Source organism: Muntiacus reevesi, chromosome 7 (genome assembly GCF_963930625.1).
Source record: "Muntiacus reevesi chromosome 7, mMunRee1.1, whole genome shotgun sequence".
Taxonomy (NCBI): domain Eukaryota; kingdom Metazoa; phylum Chordata; class Mammalia; order Artiodactyla; family Cervidae; genus Muntiacus; species Muntiacus reevesi.
In genome coordinates this window covers 35,444,079-35,468,683 of record NC_089255.1, presented here as the reverse complement: position 1 = coordinate 35,468,683, position 24,605 = coordinate 35,444,079, and the positions used below count along the sequence as shown (strand labels likewise).

Genomic DNA, 24,605 nt, shown 5'->3' with positions numbered 1-24,605 from the left:
TTTATTTATTCCTTTTTACATCCTCCTTCTTGCCAGGCTTCTGACTCTAGCACCAACTTAAAATGGATCTGTTGTCATTATCATTAAATATATTGAATTTGTTTGGTAATTTGACTGTTTTACACATATCTTAAAATTCCAGCATGCCCTAAGGAGATAAAAATCTCTGCATTGTACCTCAAAACTTTTCACCACAATGCTCTGGATTTCTTTCAAATGTCTTGAGTCAAATCCTGGATTTACTAATTGACTGGATTTGTGATTTTCGACTTAATCTCCTTGAGGTTCTTTTTTTCATCTATAAAATGGAAATGTTCATACTATCACCTTTACAGTATCATATGAGATGATGAATGTGAATGGAATATATCACATTAATACCAGATATATGTGGAGGTGTTTTTAATCAGTTTAGCTATGCATATCTGTAGATATTAAATACTGAGAAACTTGCTGTGAAAGATACTATTTATGGTTAGTAGTTATTTGCTGTTTCCCTCAACTTGGCCAGATTGCCTTTCTAGAAAGAAAATATCTTTAGTAACAAGCTTCTCTAATTAATTCTTTATACTTCTCAAAGATCCTCCAACAACTGCTTTGTTTTCCTTCTCAGAGGACTTGAGTTTCCTGCTGACATTCATTCTACAACTGTCAGGACATTTCATTCTCCACTCTGAACAAGATTCTCTTCCAGTATGATTTTGACTGCTCCATGCTTAGTATGCGATAAAACTCATTTCACTATTTCATTTGGGATAGTTCCTGCATCAAATATGTCTAAGCGTTCACTACCAATCACTGCAGATGGTGACTGCAGTCATGAAATTAAAAGATGCTTGCTCCTTGGAAAAAAAGCTATGACAAACCAGTTACGGCCAATAACCATCAGTTTCTGGTCCTTGCTTTAATGTTTCAAGTGTGTACGTTACAGATACCAGGCAGGATACCCTTGTTCTTCACTTTGCTGTTTTCCCTGGAATTCTTGTTAGCGGTCAGGATGGTGGGAAGTATCCCTTTTCTGGATGGAGCTGATGGTTGGTGGGGGCAGTTTCATGGTTATTATTACTCATATAGTTGCCTTTCTTTTCCTGCTACCTCTGAGAAGAGGTTGAGTTTAGACTTCCACCTCCTCCCTAGTGAAGTCCCTCTGTGTCTCCTGTAATTTCAAGTTAGGTAATGAATTTGAAAAGAGTTTGTCTATTTTTAAAAATTAATTAATTTTTGGCTACACTGGGTCTTCATTGCTGCAAGTGGGCTTTGTTAGTTTTGGAGAGTGGGGTGTTACTCTCTCTAGTTGCCCTGTGTGGGCTTCTCACTGCGGTGGCTTCTCTTGTTGTGGAGCACAGGCTCTAGAGCACAGGGTTCAGTAGTTATGGCCCATGGGCTTAGATGCCCCATGGCATGTGGAATCTTATCAGACCAGGGACTGAACCCCTGTCTCCTGCATTGGCAGGTGGATTCTTAACCACTGGACTACAGTGGTTAATACAGAAAAGATTTTCTGTATTTTCCTCACTCAACTTCCCCAGTGTTACCATCTTACAGCAACAGTTAGAACTGGACATGGAACAACAGACTGGTTCCAAATAGGAAAAGGAGTACATCAAGGCTGTATATTGTCACCCTGCTTATTTAACTTATATGCAGAGTATATCATGAGAAATGCTGGGCTGGAGGAAGCACAAGCTGGAATCAAGATTGCCAGGTGAAATATCAATAACCTCAGATATGCAGATGACACCACACTTATGGCAGAAAGAGAAGAACTAAAGAGCCTCTTGATGAAAGTGAAAGAGGAGAGTGAAAAAGTTGGCTTAAAGCTTAACATTCAGAAAATGAAGATCATGGCATCCGGTCCCATTTCTTCATGGCAAATAGATGGGGAAACAGTGACAGACTTTATTTTTCTGGGCTTCAGAATCACTGCAGATGGTGATTTTAGTCATGAAATTAAAAACGCTTACTCCTTGGAAGAAAAGTTATGACCAACCTAGACACCATATTAAAAAGCAGAGACATTACTTTGCCAACAAAGGTCCATCTAGTCAAGGCTATGGCTTTTCCAGTAGTTATGTATGGATGTGAGAGCTAGACTATAAAGAAAGCTGAGCGCCAAAGAATTGATGCTTTTAAACTGTGGTGTTGGAGAAGACTCTTGAGAGTACCTTGGACTGCAAGGAGATACAACCAGTCCATCCTAAAGGAAATCAGCCCTGAATACGCATTGGAAGGACTGATGTTAAAGATGAAACTTCAATACTCTGGCCATCTGATGTGAAGAACTGACCCATTTGAAAAGACCCTGATGCTGGGAAAGATTGAAGGAGGGAGGAGAAGGGGGTGGCAGAGGATAAGATGGTTGGATGGCATCACCAACTCAATGGACATGAGTTTGAGTAAACTCTGGGAGATGGTGAAGGACAGGGAGGCCTGGCGTGCTGCAGTCCATGGGGTCGTAAAGAGCTGGACATGACTGAGCAACTGAACTGAACTGAACCTTAGCACAGTAATCAAAACAAGGGAATGAACATTAGTACAATATTAGGAGCTAAATTACAGACCTTATACACATGTCACCAGTTTTCCCACCAATGTCCCTTTTTCTTTACAGGATACCATATTACATTTAGTTGTTATTTCTTCCTAGTCCCTAGCAGTCTATAACTGCCCTGAGATCTTTCCTTGTCTTTCATGATCTTGACAGTTTAGAAGAGTATTGAGCAATTTTTGGAACATCCCCCAATTCTATTTGTCTTATGTTGTTTTCATGATTGAATGAGATTATACATTTTCAGCAAGAATATCACAGACATGATCAGTGATCAGGACTTAGCACTTCCATTGCAGGGGCCAGAGTTCAATCTCTAGTCAGGAACTAGGATCCCACAAGTTGTCCAGTGAGGCCGGAAAAAAAAAAAAAAAAAGAATGCAAGACTACTAAATTGGAAAAAACTGAACTTTAATGTGAAAGTCATAGATGAAAGATTAGAGTTGTATATCAAAAGTTCTAGGACAGAATGGGGAGGGGGGCAGAATAATGCTATCCCCACAATGATATCCATGAAACATGTGAATAAATTAAATAGAATGTGATCAACTATGAGCATGCATGGTCAGTCATGTCTGGCTCTTTGTGACCCCATGGGCTGTAGCCCTGCCAGGCTCCTCTGTCCATGGGATTCTCCATGCAAGAATACCAGAGTGGGTTGCCATTTCCTTCTCCAGGGGATCTTCCCCACTCAGGGATCAAACCCACGTCTCTTGCACCTACTGCATTGGCAGGCGGGTTGTTCACCACTACTGCCACCTGAATATATTAGGTTACAGACGAAGAGGAATTAAGGTTGCAGGTGAGCTAAAGGCTGCTAATCAGTTGATTTTAAAATAGGAAGATTATCCTAGATTATCTGAGTGGCCCTGTTGTAATCACAGGGATCCTTAAAGGGTTAACAGTTGGTCTGATGGGCGGCAAAAGCCAAGGAATGCAAGTAGCCTCTGCAAGTTGGAAAAGGAAACAAATTCTTTGCAAGAGCCCCCAGAAAGTAAGGCAGCCCAACCAACAACTCGATTTTGGTCCAGTTTGAGACTGGCAGACTTCTGACTTACAGAATGTAAGATAATAGGTTAATGTTAAGCCACTATTAGGAGAGGGCAATGGCAACCCACTCCAGTACTCTTGCCTGGGAAATCCCATGGACAGAGGAGTCTGGTGGGCTACACCACTCCAGTACTCTTGCTTGGGAAATCCCATGGACAGAGGAGTCTGGTGGGCTACACCACTCCAGTACTCTTGCCTGGGAAATCCCATGGACAGAGGAGTCTGGTGGGCTACAGTCCATGCAGTCCTGAGGAGTTGGACACGAGTGAGTAACTTCACTTTCACTTTCACGCACTGGAGAAGGAAATGGTAACCCACTCCAGTATTCTTGCCTGGAGAATCCCAGGGACAGAGGAGCCTGGTGGCCTGCGGTCCATGGGGTCGCAGAGAGTCGGACAAGGCTGATGCGACTTAGCAGCAGCAGCAAGCCACTATTCTGCAGTAATTTGTTATCGCAGACAAAGAAAACAAACTGACTACCTACATCTGAACTTTAAGGGACTCTATATCTTGGTCCCTCCCTAGTTTAGTGACTTTTCCCCCTTTATTCTTTTCCTTTTGATTTCCACTCCAGTCAGCTGGTTGTTACTTAAATATTATCCCAGTTGATTTTAGGTGTTTTATGTTTCTGGGTATGTGAAACATAGGGTTCTAAAAGACAGTCTTATACAAAATTGCCACTCCCCTGTTAATCCTGCAACCTTGTCCCCATTCTCCCCTTCTCCCCACCCTTCTCATACAGGACATAATTCCCTTTAACTTCTGGTGTATCCCCTGACTCCTCCCCCTGACAAATGAGCTGGTGTTGACTCCTCTCCCTGACAAATGAGCAGGTATTTGTGTGTGTTCTTACATCCCCTTGTCTCTTTCACAAAGGGTGTAATTTTTAAAAAATACTTATTAATCTGCATCTTGTTTTAGTTGCATACATGGGATCTTCGTTGCTCCACTACATGCAGGATTTTAGTTTCCCAAAAAGGGATTGAATCCTTCTGCACTGCAAGGATTCTTAACCACTGGACCACCAGGAGAGTCCCCAGAAGGTGTGTACTTTTGCCTTTAAGCAAATTTTTAACTTTTCAAAGTCCAGCGAATTTGGCACAAGAAGGCTACTTATGACTTTAACAAATGTTGTTTTGTTTAAACGCTAAGGGCCAGAATTAAATGAATTAAACCATGAGACATAAAGGAAATGAAATAGTTAACTTTCATTAAGTTCTTCTAATCCTTACCTGCAATTAGACTGTACACTAGGTACTTCTCATCACAGATGCTGGTAACTGAGTTGCATTAATTTTAGTAAATGTGGGCAGCAGAGGGTGCAAACTGTTGAGTTGGCAGACAGGTAAATTACTCCCTTTTCGGAGGCTCATTGGGTGGGTGTTAGAATACTGGGACATTTTTGATGACGGGTCTGTGTATTCCCAGTGCTTGAATCCTAAAGCCTTCACTTAGGTACCTTGCCCAACTGTGCCACAGCATCGCAGTTTTGGTTGCTGAACCCAAAGTGGAGCCCCAAACTACTGTGTTAAGAGTGGTCCTACAGAGCAGGGCCTTCCCCACAATATACAACCCTGCCCAAAGGGACCAAAAACAATGTAAAATATAACACCTGAGCCTACACATTTCCTCAAGTGAACTGAGCTGTGTTTGGTAGCCGTTAACAAACTAATCACAAGTACCCTCCCACTTCCATTTGCAGCAACAAACATTCCCAGGATCCCGGGCCGTTTGGACTGACGTTACTTCCGGGAAAAGTAACCTTTCTTTGGCAGTTGCAGATCAGAGAGGTCTCGCGACATTTGCTCCCGCGAGATCTGCTTGCTCACTCTAGCGATGACATCCTCCTCCTCCTCCCCGCCGCCTTTCGGCAATCTTCGCCAGTCCCAGCCCCGACCAATCTGCCATCAGATGGCATGGATCAGGGTCTTTCCCCGAACCCCGGTCCGCGCGGGGCGTCAGGCGGCAGCGGCGGGGTGCGAGCTGCACGAGGCCGACGGCAGCGGCACTGCGGACGGCCACGGGCTGGCGACGAGCAGTGAGCGTGGGCGGGGCGGGGGTAAGCCTACTGAGTAGCGGCTCGATTGTTCTGGCCTGGCTATGGCGCCTCTCCTCCCCCCCGCCATGGCTCCCCGTGTCCCTGCTCCGCTCCTCTCAGTGAGTGAAAGTGGCCGCCGCCGCCGCCGGCCCAGCGCCCGCAGCCGCCTCAGCGCCGCCGCCATCTTGGGGTCCCAGGAGCCGCCGAAGGAGCGAGCTAGGAGCGTCCACGCCCAACGCAGTCTCCGTCCCACGGCCTCAGAGAGCGAACCGCGGCTCCACCGTCGGCGGGGCGACCCCCCCCTCCGGACCCCGCCCGCACCCCGCCCCCCCTCCGCCGCCGCCGCGGCGGCGGGGCCCGGCGGCCCGAGGTGAGGCGACTAGACGTGGGCGGACGAACGGAGGGGGGGTTGTGTAGGCCCCGTTGCGCCCCTCTCTGTGGGCGACGACTGGGCCGCGTCTTAAAGGGGCCGTCGCCCCCGGCCCTGGGATTTGTTGGGGTTAGTAGGGAGGATGGGTGTGGACACTCCTCGCAGGGTTGGGACCTCAGGGATCTCGGCCTTGTTCTTAATCTCTCCTACCTCTGGAGGCCCGGGGTCACGCGGTGACCTCGGCCAGCCGAGAAAGCCCGTGGGGTGCCCACACGTGAGGAGTGTGTTAGACCAGGTGCACGTGGGACCCGGTGGGGCGGTGTCGGCTAACACGTGTGTGGGTTTGGGGGTGGGGTGGGGCAGGGCGGGGGCTGGTTGGGCTCGAGTGGGAACCCGGTGTGGACTGCTGTGTCTGTCCTTTTAAACAAATGAGCTCTAAGGGCTGGATAGTGTGTCAGTTTATGGGTGCGAGTTGGGATCTGGGTGAATGGTCCATTTTGCTTGTTGGTGTTGGCTGGGTGCAGCCTAACACGTGCGCACACTTAGGAGTGTGTAGGTGTCACCCCTTCTAGGCTTTTTGGCCTTTGTAGGGCGTCTAGGCAAGTGTCATCCAATTTGACGTTCCTTCTTGAGGTCGCTGTTGAAAACTACTACTTCCGTAATCAGCGAGGGTGGAAGCCCCCTACAGTTTAGGAGTGAGAGGTTCTAAGAAGGCACTCACTATTTTAGTTTAACAGCCAGCTCTGCCGAATTCTTTGATTCAAACACTGTCTAGTTGTGTGTTCGTGTACTTGTTGGTAGAATGGAAGAAGAAATGAGGTGGTTGACTTTGCTAACATCTCAGGTAACCAGCTTGCTTTTCCAATCAATGACTTTCATGATTTCCTTTCCCAAAAGGAATTTTCACTGTGGTTTACAAGTGGCGGCTTTTTGTTATTCATTTTTAAAGTAACACCTTTACTGAGATATAATTCACATACCAAAAAGCTCCACCTTTTAAAGTGTACAATTCCATGATTTTTAGCCTACGAATCGAGTTGTATAGTTAGCACAGTGCACTATCTTAACTAACTGCTCACTCCAAAAAGAAGCCCCCTTAGCAGTTACTTCCTTCTCTTCATCCAACCCCTAGCTATCACTAATCTCTTTTCTGTTTTTGTAGATTTGCCTACTCTGGATATTTCATATAAACAGAATCATACAATATGTGTCCTTTTGTGGCTATCTTCTTTCACTTAACCATGTTTTCAAGGCTCTTTCATGTTGTAGCATGTATCAGGACTTTGTTTCTTTTTGTTGCCAATTAGTGTTCCAATTCTGGTTGTGTTTTATTGAAATTCTCAAGCTCTTCCTATAAAACATTTATTTGGTTATTATATATGGTAAAAGTCGCATACTTAACTAGATTCTAAAATAAATTTGTATTTTTAAGAGTTAAATTCCGTTGTTTTAGTTTACTATGTTCTTTTCCTCTACAATTTGTTTCAGAAGAATCCAAATCAATTTTTAAAGGTCTGTGTTTTTTAATAGGAAAAAACTAATGTTAAGAGCACAAATATGATTAGAAATTGTATGACTAATAAAAACATTTTGAGTACATCATGGTACAAATGTGATTCTGTCTCAGCTACAGACCCTAAACTGTGATGTTATAATTTCACTTAGTGAAAGTTTGTCATGGTACTACCAAGGGAAGGTATCCTTAAACAGTTTTTGACTGCTATTAACTTGTGTAGACACAGGACTAGGAAAGGACTAATAGGCATCTTTTCTGCCCACAAGGTTAAAACTGGCTTGGGGATTTAACACGTCAACATAAAGTTCACACAAAATACAAATGCTGGGATGCATTGAGTTTTAGAGTGGATAAGATTTAGATAAGATTGGTAGGAACTGGATAAGATTAATAGGAAACTTTGAATTTGTGTAGGAAAATGAGTGAAGTTGGTGACAGGTTTGCTTCTTAAGCACATGGATTTTGATACACTGGGTCGTAGCCTGCAGAAGACTGAGAAGCGCATAGCCGTTAATACTTACTAAATACCTTATATGGGCACTGATCTAATCACCAGGGGTCCTGTTCTACCTCATCCCGCCACCTTGGCAGTTAGGATTTCAGCATATGAGTTGGGGGAGTGAAGAGACCTAAGCATTTGAACCATGGCTGTGTATTAAATGAGAAATTTCAGTTGTAGAAGCACTGGATTCGCTTGCTAATTGTAGTACAGTAGGTTTGCTTAGAGTTGAAAAGTTGGTCACAAAGAAGTTTAATGCCTGGATTTTGTAAGTACGTAAGAGAGATTTCCATATGTGTTAGGTCAGAAGTAGGATATCAGTAATAGCCAATGTCATTGACAAATTAGATGTGAAAAAAACCACTGGGACTAAATGCTGTCCCTTTTTTCCTTTAAAATTTGGCATGCATCTTGTGGTATTTTAGTTCCCCAGCCAGGGACTGATCCTGAGCCCTTGACTGTGAAAGCAGAGTCCTAACCACTGGATCGCCAGGGAATTCCCCGTATTTTAAACTGACTAAAAGACAGTGAGTGTGCTGTGTGACATGCCTTTGTAAACCTTCATTACCAAGCTTTGGTAACTGTGATGGCATCAGAGCAGTATCCTTACATTATTTATGTGCTTTGAACCCCTTTATTGTCTAAAGAAACCTGTGAACCCCTTCTCAGAATTTGAGTTTTCAAATGTATAAAATATAGTTCACGTTTTAACAACTAGTGTTTGTCCTGCTAATACCACTGTGGTATGCTACGGGAACTACGTTCAGAATTGAAGAAAATGTTAATTTCAGTTATAGGTTAGTGAAAATAAGGATGTACATTTTTTTCCATCCAACTTCCTGGGCCCTAGTTTAAAGAGCCTTTGCCCTGGAGAGTCCAACATGTAGCTAAGTCATTTTATATGCATCAAACCAGTGATTTTTTTTTTTTTTAAGAAGTAGAAGGATTGTTGGTTCAAATTTGCATTCATGTGAACAGGACTTTTTAGGGGAAAAGTGAGTGATAATTTAGCTGAAGAGAAACCTGGTTGTATAATAGAAAGACATTGGTTTTGAACTTAAAAAGACTTGGGTTTGAGTCTCGTGTAGCACTGAATAAGTCAGTGAACTTTTTGTTTCAGTTCTCCGTATCTGTAAAACAGGTAAAATAATTTTCACTTCTGAGATTAAATGACATATCAACTATAAGACAGCATATTGAGAAATGTTAGTTTATTTTCTTTGAAGAACATATTAAAAACTTTAACATACATTTAGTTTTGATTTGGAAGAGGAAACTTACGCAGTAGGAAAGAACATGGATGGCATATAGGGTTTTCTCAGGGTATTCATGTATATTGTTCACCTTTTTGTACTGGTACTAAAATGATTCATATTTCTCATAAATATAAACAGATAAGCTGCCTTTGGGCTTGCCTGTGACAGCTACCTTTTCTGGGCAAGAAGTTAGTTAACTGAGAAGGATAAACTGGGTAAATCTTTCATTCCTTGTGCATGAACAAAAAAATAGCTAGAGAACATCAACATGGTAAAAGCAATGCTAGGCCAAGTGGTCAGTTTATCTCTGAGATTGTTGTCTGAATATTACCAGAAAGCCTGTCAACCTATTTGTCACTCCTGGAACTTCCCTGTTGGTCCAGTGGTTTAAGACTTCATGCTTCACTGCAGGAGGCACGGGTCCAATTCTTGGGGAGCTAAGATCCCGCATGTCTTATGTTGTGTCTAATAAGTAAATAAATAAATGTTTAAAAAAGTCACTCCTGAGAGAGAGATGAAAAATAAAATTTAGAAATGGACTGTATATGTGTTATCTTGGTAGAAAACCACAGTGCATTCACTCTTAGACTTAAATTATTACACCTCAAAGAAGAACAAATTAAGCAGGAGGGAAATTTCCAGTATAAATAATGAAGGCAACAGTGAGGCTTTCATATGAGGATAAATTTGACTTCACAATGGAGTGATGAAGACTGAGATGGACTGTTATTAAATTGTTAATCTGGAAAATTAGAACTAGCTTGAAAGATGAATATTGTTAGATAGGTGTATAATGAGTGGTTTGTTTATGAAACTTAATAACACAGAAAGTGGTTAAAGCTCATGAACAGACCAGACCCAATTTAAATATTACAAAGCCAGAGACTTTTCCATCCCTAGTTCATTTCAGGTCAACAGCCATTTAATGATACTTTAACCTAATGGTTTATGAAACTCCTTATTCTGTTCACTCATTCACTCAATATTTATTTATTGAACACATATTGAATGTGCTTTGATCCGCCCAACAGTGATTTGTTGAGCATCTGCCACACTCAGGGCCTGTGGGAAGACTCTGTTGGGCGTGTACAAGTGAATTACCCCAGTTGTATGTATATATATTGGAGAAGGAGATGGCAGCCCACTCCAGTCTTCTTGCCTGGGAAATCCCATGGCCAGAGGATCCTGGTGGACTACATACAGTCCATGGGGTTGCAAAAGAATCGTATTTGACTTAGTTTCTGAACAACATGTTTATGTGAGGAGCGTACAGAGGGGCTCTGCAAAGAGAAACAGAATTGTACAAAGTCTTAGGAGGCCACTTTTTGTTTGTTGTTTAGTCACTAAGCCGTCTGACTCTTTTGCAACCCCGTGGACTATAGCCTTCCAGGCTTTCTGTCCATGGGATTTCCCAAGGAAGAATATTGGAGTGGGTTGCCACTTCCTTCTCCAGAGGATCTTCTTGGCCCAGGGACTGAACCCACATCTTCTGCATTGGCAGGTGGATTCTTTACCACTAGTCACCAGGGAAGCCCTAGGGTGCCATGGATAAGTGTAAAAGTATAAACCTAAATGTTTCTCTTGAGGTGCTGATATAAATTACTAGTACTTAGGATTTTTGTTTAATATAGTGAAACTTTCTTTTCATTTGTTTAAAGGTTCTAATCTGCCTTGTTAACAGAAGCATTGTCATCCAGTGGCCTTGTGATATAGCCAGACACCTTTTAGATCCTAGAGCCAGATGACCTGGGTTCAAATTTTAGCTCTCTTATTAACGGTGTTGCCGCTGGAAAGCTGTTTAAGCCTCAGTTTATTCATCTTTTAAATTAAGATAATAGAAATACCTACTTCACTCACTCACTTGCTCACAGAGACCTAAAAATTCTTACAGTGGAACCTGGCAAAGGGTGCTCTCAACAGCGTTACCTATAATTGTAAGTACCATTTTGTTTTGACAGTTTAATCTAGAGTTTTAGTTTGTAAAGTATTGAAATAAGAAACTTTTTATTATGAATAGAAAATATCTCTCATCTTTGTTTAGATAACAGGTAAAAATACATCAGTAAAGAAAAATCTAAAAAAAAAAAAGAAAATCTTTACAATGCATTAATCTTGTGTTTATGTAGTGAATACCAGTAGATAGAAATATCTTTCTATTTAAAATTATAGCTCAAAGAGATGATGTTTTACAACATTAAACTTTTTAGTTCAGGGTCTAAAATATTTCTGTCCAGGTTGTCATTCTAATGTTAGTAATAATTGCCTTTTTTTAGAATCATTCTTAGAAAATAATAGTAAGCTAGACTCTACAGTAGGGCTTGGGAAAGGTTTTTTGTAAAGGGTCAAATAATAAATCTTAGGCTTTGCTGGTCATGCTTTCTCTGTCTCAGCTACTCATATCTGCTATTGTATTGTGAAAGCAGCCATAGTCAATATGTAAATGAATGAGTGGGGCTATTTTCCAGTAAAACTTTATGGGCACTGAAAATGTAATTTCATATAATTTTCATGTGTCCTGAATTTTCCCCAGTTACTTCAAAATGTAAAAACCATTCTTAGCTGTCAGTATTTATAAAAGTGGGCAGCAGGCTGGGTTTGACATGCAGGGCATGCCAATTCCTGTTCTAGAGTCTTGGCTCTGTAACTCTCTGGCTAGGTGATCTTATGCTAGTTAATATTAAGCTTTTAATTCCATCATTTCAATAGGGATAATACATAAAAGTATTTATATGTAGAGTTGTTAGAAATAAATGAAATAATCCATGTGAAGTGCTTAGCATCATCCCTGACACCAAGTGTTTAATAAATGCTATAAATTATTGTCATCTAGTTGAAACTCCCTCATTTTACAGTGAGACTCTTGGGACCCTGAAAGGATAGCTGTTATTCTTAAAGTCTGTATGGCTTGTCAGTAGCATTAAACTTAAAGTTCTTGACTTCACCTTCTCTTTCTACTGAACCATGCTGCTTCCATAGAGGATTGTAATACCATTTGATTCATTTAAAATACTGCTTGATAAAATTATTCTGTTGGCTACAGTAGTGGTGGATGCATGACATTATGCACTTGCCAAACTCGCAGGGCCTTTATAGCACAGAGTAAACTTCAATATGTCCAAATTAAGCGAAAATCATTTCGGAGGTTGAAGGATTCCAGGAAGGAATGTAGATTGTGAAAGGAGAATATAATAGTAGTATAAATGTATGAAACCACCTTATTAAAATTAGGAGGAGGGAAGTGCTAACCTAAGTAACCTTGAAAATGAGTGAACCCTTAAGGAACTGCTTATGAGCACTGTAGTCTAATTGTTACAATTGTGTTCTATGAGATTGCCACTTAATTGTGATACTGAAATACAGAGAGAGTCCAATTAAACAATTAAGTAAATGAATGATGGGAGACAGACTACTTACTATCAGAGTAAGAATTTACAGATAATCAAGGGGAGGAGGCTAGTATAATCCTTGTGGTGATGGATTAAAGTTGGAGTCATCAGTATGAATCCGTATTTAGCTTGATATAGATATAGGTGGTTGCATATAGAAATTTATAGAGGCACATACATAACATGGGTTTATATACACATAGGTATATTTCTGTGCTCTCTGCAGAGAAGGTTAAAAACCTAGGTTTACACCTGGAACCCACATCTTGTTTTCTTATGCCATTATGTAATAAAAGGAACTGGAGCTCCTTGGAGAAATAGCTAACTCTAGGTTTGATACAGGAAGTCTCCAAGATGAGCCTGGAGCATCTTGTGCAAGAAGGTAAGGAAGTACTACAGCTCCTACCACCACCATTCCACATTGCTGAGGATATGTCAGAGGAGCACAGGGACCAACTGAAAAAGCTCCCAGTGGCCAAAACTCAACGATTTGAGCAGCAAAATAAAGCAGCATTGGATTATAACCCATAACATAAAATCAATATTTATGACTCTATATTGGTCTAAATAAATGATTGAATAAATGAATTGGAATACTTCATTAGCATGGCTTTATGCCCTTGGAGCCTCTGCTTGTTGGAGGTCCTTCACACAATATTGGAATAGTTAAATATGTGGGAGTTTGGAGTCAGACTTGTTGGATTCCAGTCCTGGCTCTGTCACTTTTGGCTGTGTGACCTTAGGGGAGACCCTAAGCTTAAGTTGTTTTTTGTCTGTAAAATAAGGATTATAGTGTTGTCTGTGTCATAAAAGAATTAAATATGTGAATGTATGTATGAAGTGCATATGCAAATAAAATGGCATCTGGTTCTCAGTAGAATGTGTGTATATAGTCTTAATGCATTTGATGCAACAAAATAAAAAATTTGAATTCTCAATTGGAATTCCTTGTGATGAAGTTCCCTCACCCCCAAGCTTCTTGAATAGTTAAAAAAGTGTTTATTGGACACCTAGTTTGGTGTAAACATACTTGCATTGTTTATAATATCTGTGTATATTATAAAATGAAGATAATGAAAGTAATTCTATTTGGTGTTAATAAAAATATCACATCTTAAGTGACTGAAATACAGTTGAAAAGCAAGAGCTGTTTAGTATACAATTCACCTCATGCTTGTTTACAGATGGTTCATTGCCAAGATGAATTACCTGAACTTTGATTTCTCAGACTGACTTTGGTAAAGATAGCTTTACACAGTTCTGTGTTACGACCCACACTAGTTACTGTATTCACCTCCAAAATGAAAACTGACTTTTAGTACAGGAAAACTAAATAGAAAAGTCAATTTTATAATATTGGCTGGTTATGAATGTCTCTTACCTTTTATCCTCAATAATAAGCTCTCACTATTTTGTAATAATGGACAGTTAACTATATGGAACTGATAACTAAGTTATCGCAGCTCTTTATGAGAATCTCTATTTTTCGCAAATATCTATCAAGTAAGCTAATGTTAACTTCCCTTTGATGAGAAATAAACTGAATTGCTCAAGATTTGGGGGCTGTGGATTCAGTTCTTTAATTTCCCTTTTACTGGTGCATATATTTCTCAGCTATCTCACTCCCTGAAAAAGGTAAGTGTTTTCATGAATTTAGCTGTGAAAGTTGTTAAAGTCACTAATTCTTCAATAAGAGGAATCTTTAGCTTTGTTTTCAAATTTTTAATTTGATATGTTGTCATTAATTTAGTTTGGGTTCTTTTCACCAGAAGACTTGTGAAATCTACTAAGGACCTCTAACATAGCCTAACATAAAACAATTTTTTTAAAAATTACCATGTGAAAGGTCCACTGGCTACCTCAGGAAGCATTTCCTCCCTTTTGGATTTTTTTGATTTTGACTCTAATTCTTAATTAACGGGGATTAAACTTGTTTGACCAGATGTCATGTCTGTGGTGTATATCACAGAACTCCCTATAGGCAGTTGTGCTAGTAATTTACGTCTTTTATTATTCTGATAAAAATGCAGTTTGTTCCCTGTCTTGATGAAGATGCTATTCTAGGAAGCTGAAATGATTCTTTACCTAGAAGAAAGCAAATGCATTGTAATTGACGTCATCCTTGAAAAGACACTTCATTTTGGTATATATTCTGATTTTATTGAGGAACAAAAGTAGGGAAACGTAAACATGGAAAAGTGCTTTTTCTTTCTCACAATATACCTATAAGATAAGCCATTTCTCTTTGCCATTTTAGAACTCTCTGGAAGGGCCATAATTTTTTAGCCAGGAGTTCTTCATTCCATTTAAAGTGCAGATGTAGGGACCCAAGGACCATCCCTCCGTGAGGAACTCAGGTTCCGCAAGCCGAGTGGCAAGAACCGTCCTCTCCCCAGTTCCTCCCCCCCCCGCCCCCCCCCCAAAAAAACCCATGCAGGTGTAATTTTTGTCTCGCAAACTTTGATTTGGGGAAATCTTAGCTTTATTGAATTATTCCTATGCTCTTACAGTATGAACCGTTCCTTTGGGTGAGCAGGTGCTCTCTGGCCTTCTGTCAGCCTATGTAAAGGGCTCTGCCAGCCTGTGCTCTTGGAGGACAAGGTTTTTCCCTCCTGTTTAGTTCAGTTCTGGGACATAGTGGCTTCTTTTAATTTTTAGTGCATATTCAGTGGTTTGAATGGAAAGTTTAGGTTCAACTACAATATTTAAAGAGTACCTAATGATTTATTTTCCTCTTAACTTGCCATGTGTAGAGTGACCAAATACTGTTCAAACGTGGATACTTTTGGAAGTGAGGTGAGAATGTTGGTTATCATGTTTCAGACAACAGGCATAAAATTGAACTGTCATGGGCAGACCCACCCACAGGATCACTCTTGTCTCTCTGTTGTTTTATCATAGCAGAGTCTGTGGTAAAGAATTGGGTGGTAAAAAATTGGGGCTTTTGAGTCACTGAGTTCTACATTCATATATCTGAGTTCTAATTCTAGCTTGGGCAAGTTATTTAACCTAACTAAAATGGGAATACACGTTTAAATTACTGTGAGGATTAAATGAGCTAGTGTTATTAAAGCACCTAGGACAGAAAAGCCCCTCACACTAGGGTGCTCTTACTCTGTTATAGATCCCTTCTCGTCCTCTCATCACGCTGTAACAAGAGTTTTACTTCCCACTGAGGCTGGCTTTGAAAGTTTTTTTTATGGTTAAGGTTATGTGAAACGTTTCAGTGAATGCAGAATTGACTATTTTTTGTTAAAGTTGTATAATTATGGTGGGCAGGAAATAAATGCCTGTAGAACCTACTTACTCTTACTCTTTAAAAACATTCGTGAGAAAAAAATTTTACCTCGATTATTTTTTGTAGAATTGCTAAATGATATTTTAATAGGTTTTAATAGTTTATAAAATATAAACTATATAATATTTAATAGTAATGGAAAGAAGTTGCTGGTAATCTTATTTCAGCTAAGTGGAATGATACAAAGACGTTTTATTGGGTAGGGAAAAAGTGATTTAAATGAGAATTTTATTAAATTTCTTATCAGTATATTGTACAGATTATGTATTTTGGAATTTGGTTTATTTTCCCCGTATTTTTTATATTCTGCAAATTTAATCCATTTTAATTATTTGTGAATGTTTAAAAAGGAAACTAAAGAAAAGCAGTTTTTGTTGTACTTTGTGCATTAGTACAAGGATCCACATTGTGAACCAAAGAGGGGAGTATTCAGGTCCTAAACTTCCAACTACTTCTGATATCACATATGATTTCTTAGTAAACAACAGATAATAAGGTAATACAGAAAGCCCTAGGGTAAGAAGCAATCACAATGATAGCAGATCCAACTAAGAGAAATGGGAGCTACTTTGTTGGCCCATTTAAGTATAGAGTAAATTGTTGCTGCCTGTAAAATATTGGAGAGTTAGGGAAGATATTTTAACAGTAAGGAATACTGGTTATACAGTATAAGTATACAGTACTTAAGTATACTGTGTATAAGTCTACAGTAAATTGTTGCTGCCTGTAAAATATTGGACAGTTAGGGAAGATATTTTAACAGTAAGGAATACTGGTTAAACATAGCATATGTTAATGGGAACTTTTAGTATCTGTGTTACCTGGTACTGGAGAAATATAAAAAATACCTTAAGGGCAGTGGCTAGAAATTGAATCCTAATCTGAGCAAAAGGGAAAGTGTAATGAGGATCTTCTAGAGTAATTCTGAGTGGCCTTGGAACCCAACAGACTTACATGAGAATCCTGGTAAGGCTTTTGTGTTAGAGGGAATTTGTACCTTTATTTGGTGTGGATATGGCAAAGAGGGCCACTGCGTCTGATTACATATAATTTGCAGTAATACCCTTTCTCTGCAGACTGATTTTTTTTTTTTAAATACTGTTGCAAACTGATAAAGAATGAAACCAAGCAAAGAAGGACTAACTAGTTTTTTTAATGCAGAAGTTTTTAATTTTGATGAAGTCAGTTTATCAGTATTTTCTTTTGTATTTAGTACTTCCTGTGTGCGCTATCTATTAAATTTTTACCTACTCTAAAATTACAAGGATATGTTCTTATGTTTTCTTTTAGAAGCTTTATCATTTTAACTTTTTATTTAAGTCTGATTTGTCTCTCACATCACTTTTGTGTATGATACGAAGTGTAGGTGTTTGAAGTTCAGTCTCTCCTCCCCCACCCTCCTCCATATAGATCTCCAGTTGTTCCAGTACCATTTGTCAAAAAAAACCTTCCTTTCCCTATTGAATTGTTTAGGGCCTTTGTCAAGAACAATGTGACTCTAAGTATGGATCTCTTTTGAACTCTTACTCTGTACTGTTGATTTGTCTATCCTCTGCCAATGCAGCACCATCTGACTACGCTGATTTCAAGGCTTACTGAAAGTTGCAGTGAACTCCCAACTTTAGCCATCTTTTCTAAACTTGTTTGGACCATTCTGCATCCTTTGTATTTCCATAAAAAGTTTAGACTGAGCTTGTCAGTCTCTTCAAAAACTGGGATTTGATTGAGAAATCTTTAGATGAATTAGGAGAGGATGTACATGAAGGATGTTGTAGTAATACATATACCTGACAAAAGAATTATATCTGTGATCTATCAAGAACTTATATAACTCAGTAATAAAAAGACTGAAATTTTCTGAAATGTGATTGAAAAACTTTAAAAGACATTTCACAAAAGAATTTATACAAATGGCCATTAAGCATATGAAAAGGTACTCAACAGTCATCAGGGATGTACAAATTGAAACCACAGTGAGATGATATTATAATACAAAGTGTTGACAAAGATGGGAAGCAACTAGGGGCAGGGAGTGTAAAATAGTAGAACAACTTTGGAAAGTTGTTTGGTGGTTTCTTTTAAGGATAAGCATATACTTACCTATAACCTAGCAGTCCTATTCCTCAGAATTTACCCAAAGAGAAATGAAAACCCAAATATCCATCAACAAGTGAATAGATAAATTGTGATTATATTCATTCTTGTAATGGAATCTGATTCAGCAACAAAAAGGACTGAACTGTATGTAGTAACATGGATGAATCTCAGAAACATACTAAGAAAACCTCGAATTCAGATACAAAAGCGTATATACAGTATTTGTTATTGTTCAGTCACTCAGTTGTGTCCAACTCTTTGTGACCCGTGTGGTATGATTCCCTTTATATAGTAAATTTCTAGTCTTACAGTCTTCTAGTTCAAGGTGAGGACTCAGGAGTCAGATTGTTTGGATTCAAATCCACATTCCCTATTAAACTGGTATGAACTTGAGCAAGTTACTTAACATGTAAGACTTTGGTTCCTTATCTTAAGTGGGATAATAATAGTAACAATCTTTTTAAGCAAAATTATCCAGTAGGTTCTGTGGGCTAGAGGTATTATACTACTGTTAGAATTTTGTAAGAACCCTCCATATGATATTTAAATTTGTATAGTGTTGCAAATAATTTTTGCTTACTTTTAAACTTTTTTTCTGTGCAGAAATGACACTTTGTAACATTTATTTAGATATAATTTCTGGTTGATAAAAGTAACCATTTAAAATGTATATAATTTTAGTGTATTCATTAGTTTTAATTTATTCACAGTGTTGGCAATAGTCACCTCAGTGTCAGAACCTTTTCATCAGCTCCCAAAGAAACCTCTGTTTATTAGCAGTCACATTCCATTCCCTACTTGCTCTTTAGTCACTAGGTAGTATCTGACTCTTCTGAGACCCATGGACTGTATCCCGGCAGGCTTCTCTATTCATGGAAAAAGTCAGGCAGGAATACTGGAGTGGGTTGCCATTTCCTTCTCCAGGGGAGTCTTCCCGAGCCAGGCATTGAACTTGTGTCTCTTGTGCCTCCTGCTTTGGCTGGTGGATTCTTTACCACTGAGCCACCAGAGAAGCCCCGACTTAACCCTGTCCCAACTTCCTGTCCCACACAGTCACTGATCATTTTTTGTTTCCTGTGGAGCTGCTGTTCTGGATACCTCATAAATTAATCAAACAATACAAGGGCTTTGTTGACTGGCTTGTTTACTTAGTATATGTTTTTAAAGTTCATCTGTGTTACAGTGTCTGTTAGTACTTATTCCGACTCTTTCTAATGCCAATTAATATTCCATTGTATGGATATACCACATTTTATTTATCCATTTATCCAGTTGATGGACATTAGTGTTGTTTCCACCTTTTGGCTGTTGTGAATATTAGTATGAAGATTCTAGTCTTAACTTTTTTTGCAGACATATATTTTCATTTCTCTTGGGTATACCTAGAAGTGGATTTGCTGGGACAAAGGTAAACATATGTTCAACTACTTGAAAAACTGTCAGACATTTCCTAAATGGCTGCACCATTTTACATTCCTGCTAGCAGTGTATGAAGGTTCCAGTTTCTGTATATCTTTGCCAACACTTGTTACTGTCTGTCTTTTCTATTATAATCATCCATGTGGGTTTTATTGTGGATTTGCTCTGTATTTTCCTGATCTCTAATGATGTTGAAGCATCTTTTCATGTACTTTTAGCCATTGAAATATCCCCTTGGGAGGAATATTTATTCACATCCTTTTCCAATTTTTAATTAATTAAAAAATTTGTTTTTGCCAGACAGCATGGGGAATCTTCCTAGTTTCCTGACCAGGCATGAAACCTGCATCCACTGCACTGGAAGTGCAGAGTCTTAACCACTGGACTGCCAGCAAAGTCCTCTTTGTCCATTTTTAATTTGACTGCCAGCAAAGTCCTCTTTGTCCATTTTTAATTTGAATACCTTTTTATTACTGTGTTTTAAGAGCTTTGTAAAATATTCTGGATATCAATCAATTCCTTATCAGATATATGATTTGTAAGTATTTTCTCCTATTAGTGAATTTTCAATTTCTTGATAGTATCCTTTAAAGCACTAAAGATGATAAGTCCAATTTATCTTTTTGGACTTTTGTTTTTCCTTTTGTTGCTGTTGCTCTTGGTATATTATCTAAGAAACTGTTACCTCATCCAAGGTCATGAAGATTTTTTCTAATGTTTTCTTCTAAGAGTTTTATACTTTTAGCTCTTAAATTTAGGTGTATGATCTCTTTTGAGTTAATTTTTTGTGTGTAGTGTAAGGAAGAGTTCCAACTTCATTCTTTTGTATGTTGCTGTACAGTTGTCATTGCACCATTTGTTCAAAAGTCTGGTCTTTCCCCACTGGATTATCTTGACACCCTTGTTGGACATCAGTTGACTCTAAATGTAAGGGTTTATTTCTGGACCCTCAGTTGCTCCATTGATATATGTTTCTTACCTTATGTCAGCACTATAGAGCTTAATAACTGCTTCAGCTGTGCGGATAATTTTTAAATCAAAGTGTGAATTCTCCAACTTTGTCATTTTAAAGATTATTTTGGCTGTCCTAGGTCCCTTACATTTCCATATGAATTTTACTTTATTTTTAATTTACTTTTTTGCCTGCACTGTGACTTACAGGCTCTTGGTTCCCTGACCAGCAATGAAACCTGGACCACAGCAGTGAAAGTATTGAGTCCTAACCGCTGGATCACCGGGGAATTCCCTGAATTTTAGAATCAGCTTGTCTATTTCTTCGAAAAAGGCAGCTTGGATTTTTGATAGGAATTAAATTTAATCTGTGTATTGTTGACATGTTAAAAATGTTAAATCATTTGATCCATGAACTGTGGGATATTGTCATTTTTTTAGTTCTTTTAATTTCTTTCTACGGTGTCTTGCAGTTCTTTGGTTAAGGGTTTGTTCTTTTTGATGATAATATAAGTGGAATTATTTTCTTAGTTTTTCTTTCAGATTGTTCGTTGCCAGTATATAAAAATATAATTGATTTTTGTATTTTGATCTTGTATCCTACAAGATAACTGAACTTGTTTATTAGTTCTAATCATTTTTTAGAGCCTTCCATAGTGTTATCTACTCTATGTGCAAGATCATGTCATTTGTAAATATAGTTTTACTTCTTTCTTTTGAATCTGGGTGCCTGCCATCACTCTCTCCCTCCCTTCCTTCCTTTTCCTAATTGCCCTAGCTAGACTTTTCAGTCCAGTTTGGAACAGAGGTTGTGAAAGCAGACAGCGGTGTCTTGTTCCTGATCTTAAAGGGGAAGCATCCTGTCTTCCCCTAACATGCCTGTTAGGTATGGTATTAGCTCTGTTTTGTGTCAGTGTCCTTTATCAGATTGAGGGAGTCGTGTCCCCCCCCCACCCCCCCGCTTTTTTTAAAAAGTTTTATTTTTTGGCAGCACTCTGTGACCTGTGGGATCTTAGTTCTCCAGCCAGGGATGGAACCTGTGCCTCCCTGCAGTGGAAGCATGGAGTCTTAAACACTGGGCTGCCAGTAGTGAAGACTGTTCCTAGTTTGTTGACTTTTATTTTGAAATGGTGTTGAATTTTGTCAAGTCATTTTTCTGTTTCTGTTGAGATGATCAAGTGAATTTTGTGCTTTAATGAGGTGTAACACATTGATTTGCAGGTATGACACCAACTTTACATTCCTAGGATAAATTCTACTTTAATAATGGTGTGTAATTCTTTTTATATGTTGTTGGAGTCCGTGTATGATGTAGTTGACCCTTGAAAAACAAGGGTTTGAACTGCATGGACTCACTTATATGTGGATTGTTTTTCAATAACTGCATACTGCACCATCTGTGGTTGGTTGAATCCATAGATGCAGAACTGTGGATATGGAACCTTAGGCACAGAACTGCATGATATGTGAATTTTCAACTGCAAGGAGCATCAGTGCCCCCAAATCCCCATGTTCTTCACGGGTCAGCTGTATCTTGTTGAGGATTTTGTATCTATATTAAAAGGGTTATTAGTCTATATAGTCTTTCCTTGGTACCCATGGGGGATTGATTCCAGGATCCCCTGCAAATACCCTTCTATAAAATGGAATAGTCAGCCCTCTGTATCCGTGGGCTCTATCTGGAATATGGAGGGCTGACTGTAGTTTTCTTGTGATGTCTTTGCCAGGTTTTAAAATCAAGGTAAAGCAGATGTCACAGAGTTTCTTTTCTGTTATCTGGAAGACTTTGTGAAGGATTAGTATTAATTCTACGTTAAATGTTTGGTAAAATTCACTGGTGAAGACAGTTGGCCTGGATTTTTCTTTGTGGTTGGAAGCATTAAATTTTAGGTGATTGTATTCATCACACTTTTCGTTTTTTATTCATTAGATCGTACAGAAGGATCCATATCCTAAACTCTGCTGTTTCCTCATTCACAGTTATCAGTTCAGTTCAGTCGCTCAGTCGTGTCCAACTCTTTGTGACTCCGTGGACTACAGCGTGTCAGGCCTCCCTGTCCATCACCATCTCCTAGAGTTTACTCAAACTCATGTCCATTGAGTTGGTGATGCCATCCAACCATCTCATCCTCTATCGTCTGCTTCTCCTCCCTCCTTCAATCTTTCCCAGCATCAGGGTCTTTTCCAATGAGTCAGTTCTTCGCATCAGGTGGCCAGAGTATTGGAGTTTCAGCTTTAACATCAGTCCTTCCAATGAACACTCAGGGCTGATTTCCTTTAGGATGGACTGGTTGGATCTCCTTGCAATCCAAGCGACTCTCAAGAGTTTTCTCCAACACCACAGTTCAAATGCATCAATTCTTTGGTGCTCAGCTTTCTTTATAGTCCAACTCTCACATCCATACATGACTACTAGGAAAACCATAGTCTTGACGAGATTGACCTTTGTCAGCAAAGTAATGTCTCTCCTTTTTAATATGCTGCCTAGATTGGTCATAACTCCTTCCAAGAAGTAAGCATCTTTTAATTTCATGGCTGCAGTCATCATCTGCAGTGATTTTGGAGTCCCCAAAAATAAAGTCTACCACTGTTTCCACTGTTTCCCCATCTATTTGCCATAAAGTGATAGGACCAGATGCCATGATCTTAGTTATCTGAATGTTGAGTTTTAAGCCAACTTTTTCACTCTCCTCTTTCATTTCATCAAGAGGCTCTTTAGTTCTTCACCTTCTGCCATAAGGGTGGTGTCATCTGCACATGAGGTTATTGATATTTCTCCTGGCAATCTTGATTCCAGCTTGTGCTTCATCCAGCCCAGCATTTCTCATGATGTACTCTGCATATAAGTTTAATAAGCAGGGTGACAATATACAGCCTTGATGTACTCCTTTTCCTATTTGGAACCAGTCTGTTGTTCTATGTCCAGTTCTAACTGTTGCTTCCTGACCTGCATACAGTTTCTCAGGAGGCAAGTCAGGTGGTCTGGTATTCCCATCTCTTTCAGAATTTTCCACAGTTTGTTGTGATCCACACAGTCAAAGGCTTTGGCATGGTCAATAAAGCAAAAATAGATGTTTTTCTGGAACTCCCTTGCCTTTTCGTTGATCCAGCGAATGTTGGTAATTTGATCTCTGGTTCCTCTGCCTTTTCTAAAACCAGTTTGAACATCTGGAAGTTCACGGTTCACGTATTGTTGAAGCCCGGCTTGGAGAATTTTGAGCATTACTTTACTAGGGTGTGAGATGAGTGCAACTGTGTGGTAGTTTGAGCATTCTTTGGCATTGCCTTTCTTTGGAAAACTGACCTTTTCCAGCCTGTGGCCACTGCTGAGTTTTCCAAATGTGCTGGCATATTGAGTGCAGCACTTTCACAGCATCATCTTTTAGGATTGAAATAGCTCAACTGGAATTCCATCACCTGCACTAACTTTGTAGTGATGCTTCCTAAGGCCCACTTGACTTCACATTCCAGGATGTCCAGCTCTAGGTGAGTGATCACACCATTGTAATCTTCTGGGTCATGAAGATCTTTTTTGAACAGTTCTGTTTATTCTTGCTATCTCTCCTTAATATCTTCTGCTTCTGTTAGGTCCATGCCATTTCTGTCCTGTATTGAGCCCATCTTTGCATGAAATGTTCCCTTGGTATCTCTAATTTTCTTGAAGAGATCTTTAGTCTTTCCCATTCTATTATTTTTCTCTATTTCTTTGCACTGATCACTGAGGAAGGCTTTCTTATCTCTCCTTGCTATTCTTTGGGACTCTGCATTCAAATGGGTATATCTTTCCTTTTCTCCTTTGTTTTTTGCTTCTCTTCTTTTCACAGCTCTTTGTAAGGCCTCCTCAGAGAGCAGTTTTGCTTTTTTGCATTTTTTTTTTTCCCTTGGTGATGGTCTTGATCCCTGTCTCCTGTACAATGTCACGAACCTCCATCCATAGTTTGTCAGCCACTCTATCAGATCTAGTCCCTTGAATCTATTTGTCACTTCCACTGTATAATCATAAGGGATTTGATTTAGGTCATACCTGAATGGTCTAGTGGTTTTCCCTACTTTCTTGAATGTAAGTCTGAGTTTGGCAATAAGGAATTCATTATCTGAGCCACAGTCAGCTCCCAGTCTTGTTTTTGCTGACTGTATAGAGCTTCTCCATCTTTGGCTGCAAAGAACATAATCAGTC

The 24,605-nt window shown here is 39.4% G+C and overlaps 1 protein-coding gene across 2 annotated transcripts in view; it reads left to right on the top strand.

The window, feature by feature from the left end:
- The first annotated feature begins 5,532 nt into the window (after positions 1 to 5,532).
- Positions 5,533 to 24,605, top strand: part of INO80 (INO80 complex ATPase subunit) — a 119,194-nt gene continuing 100,121 nt past the window's right edge. Inside the window, exon 1 of one of the 2 annotated variants that reach the window (XM_065940899.1) lies at positions 5,533 to 6,006. The gene's annotated coding sequence lies outside the window, so the exon portion shown is untranslated. The remainder of the gene's footprint in view (positions 6,007 to 24,605) is intronic. The other variant, XM_065940897.1, reaches the window with a different exon arrangement.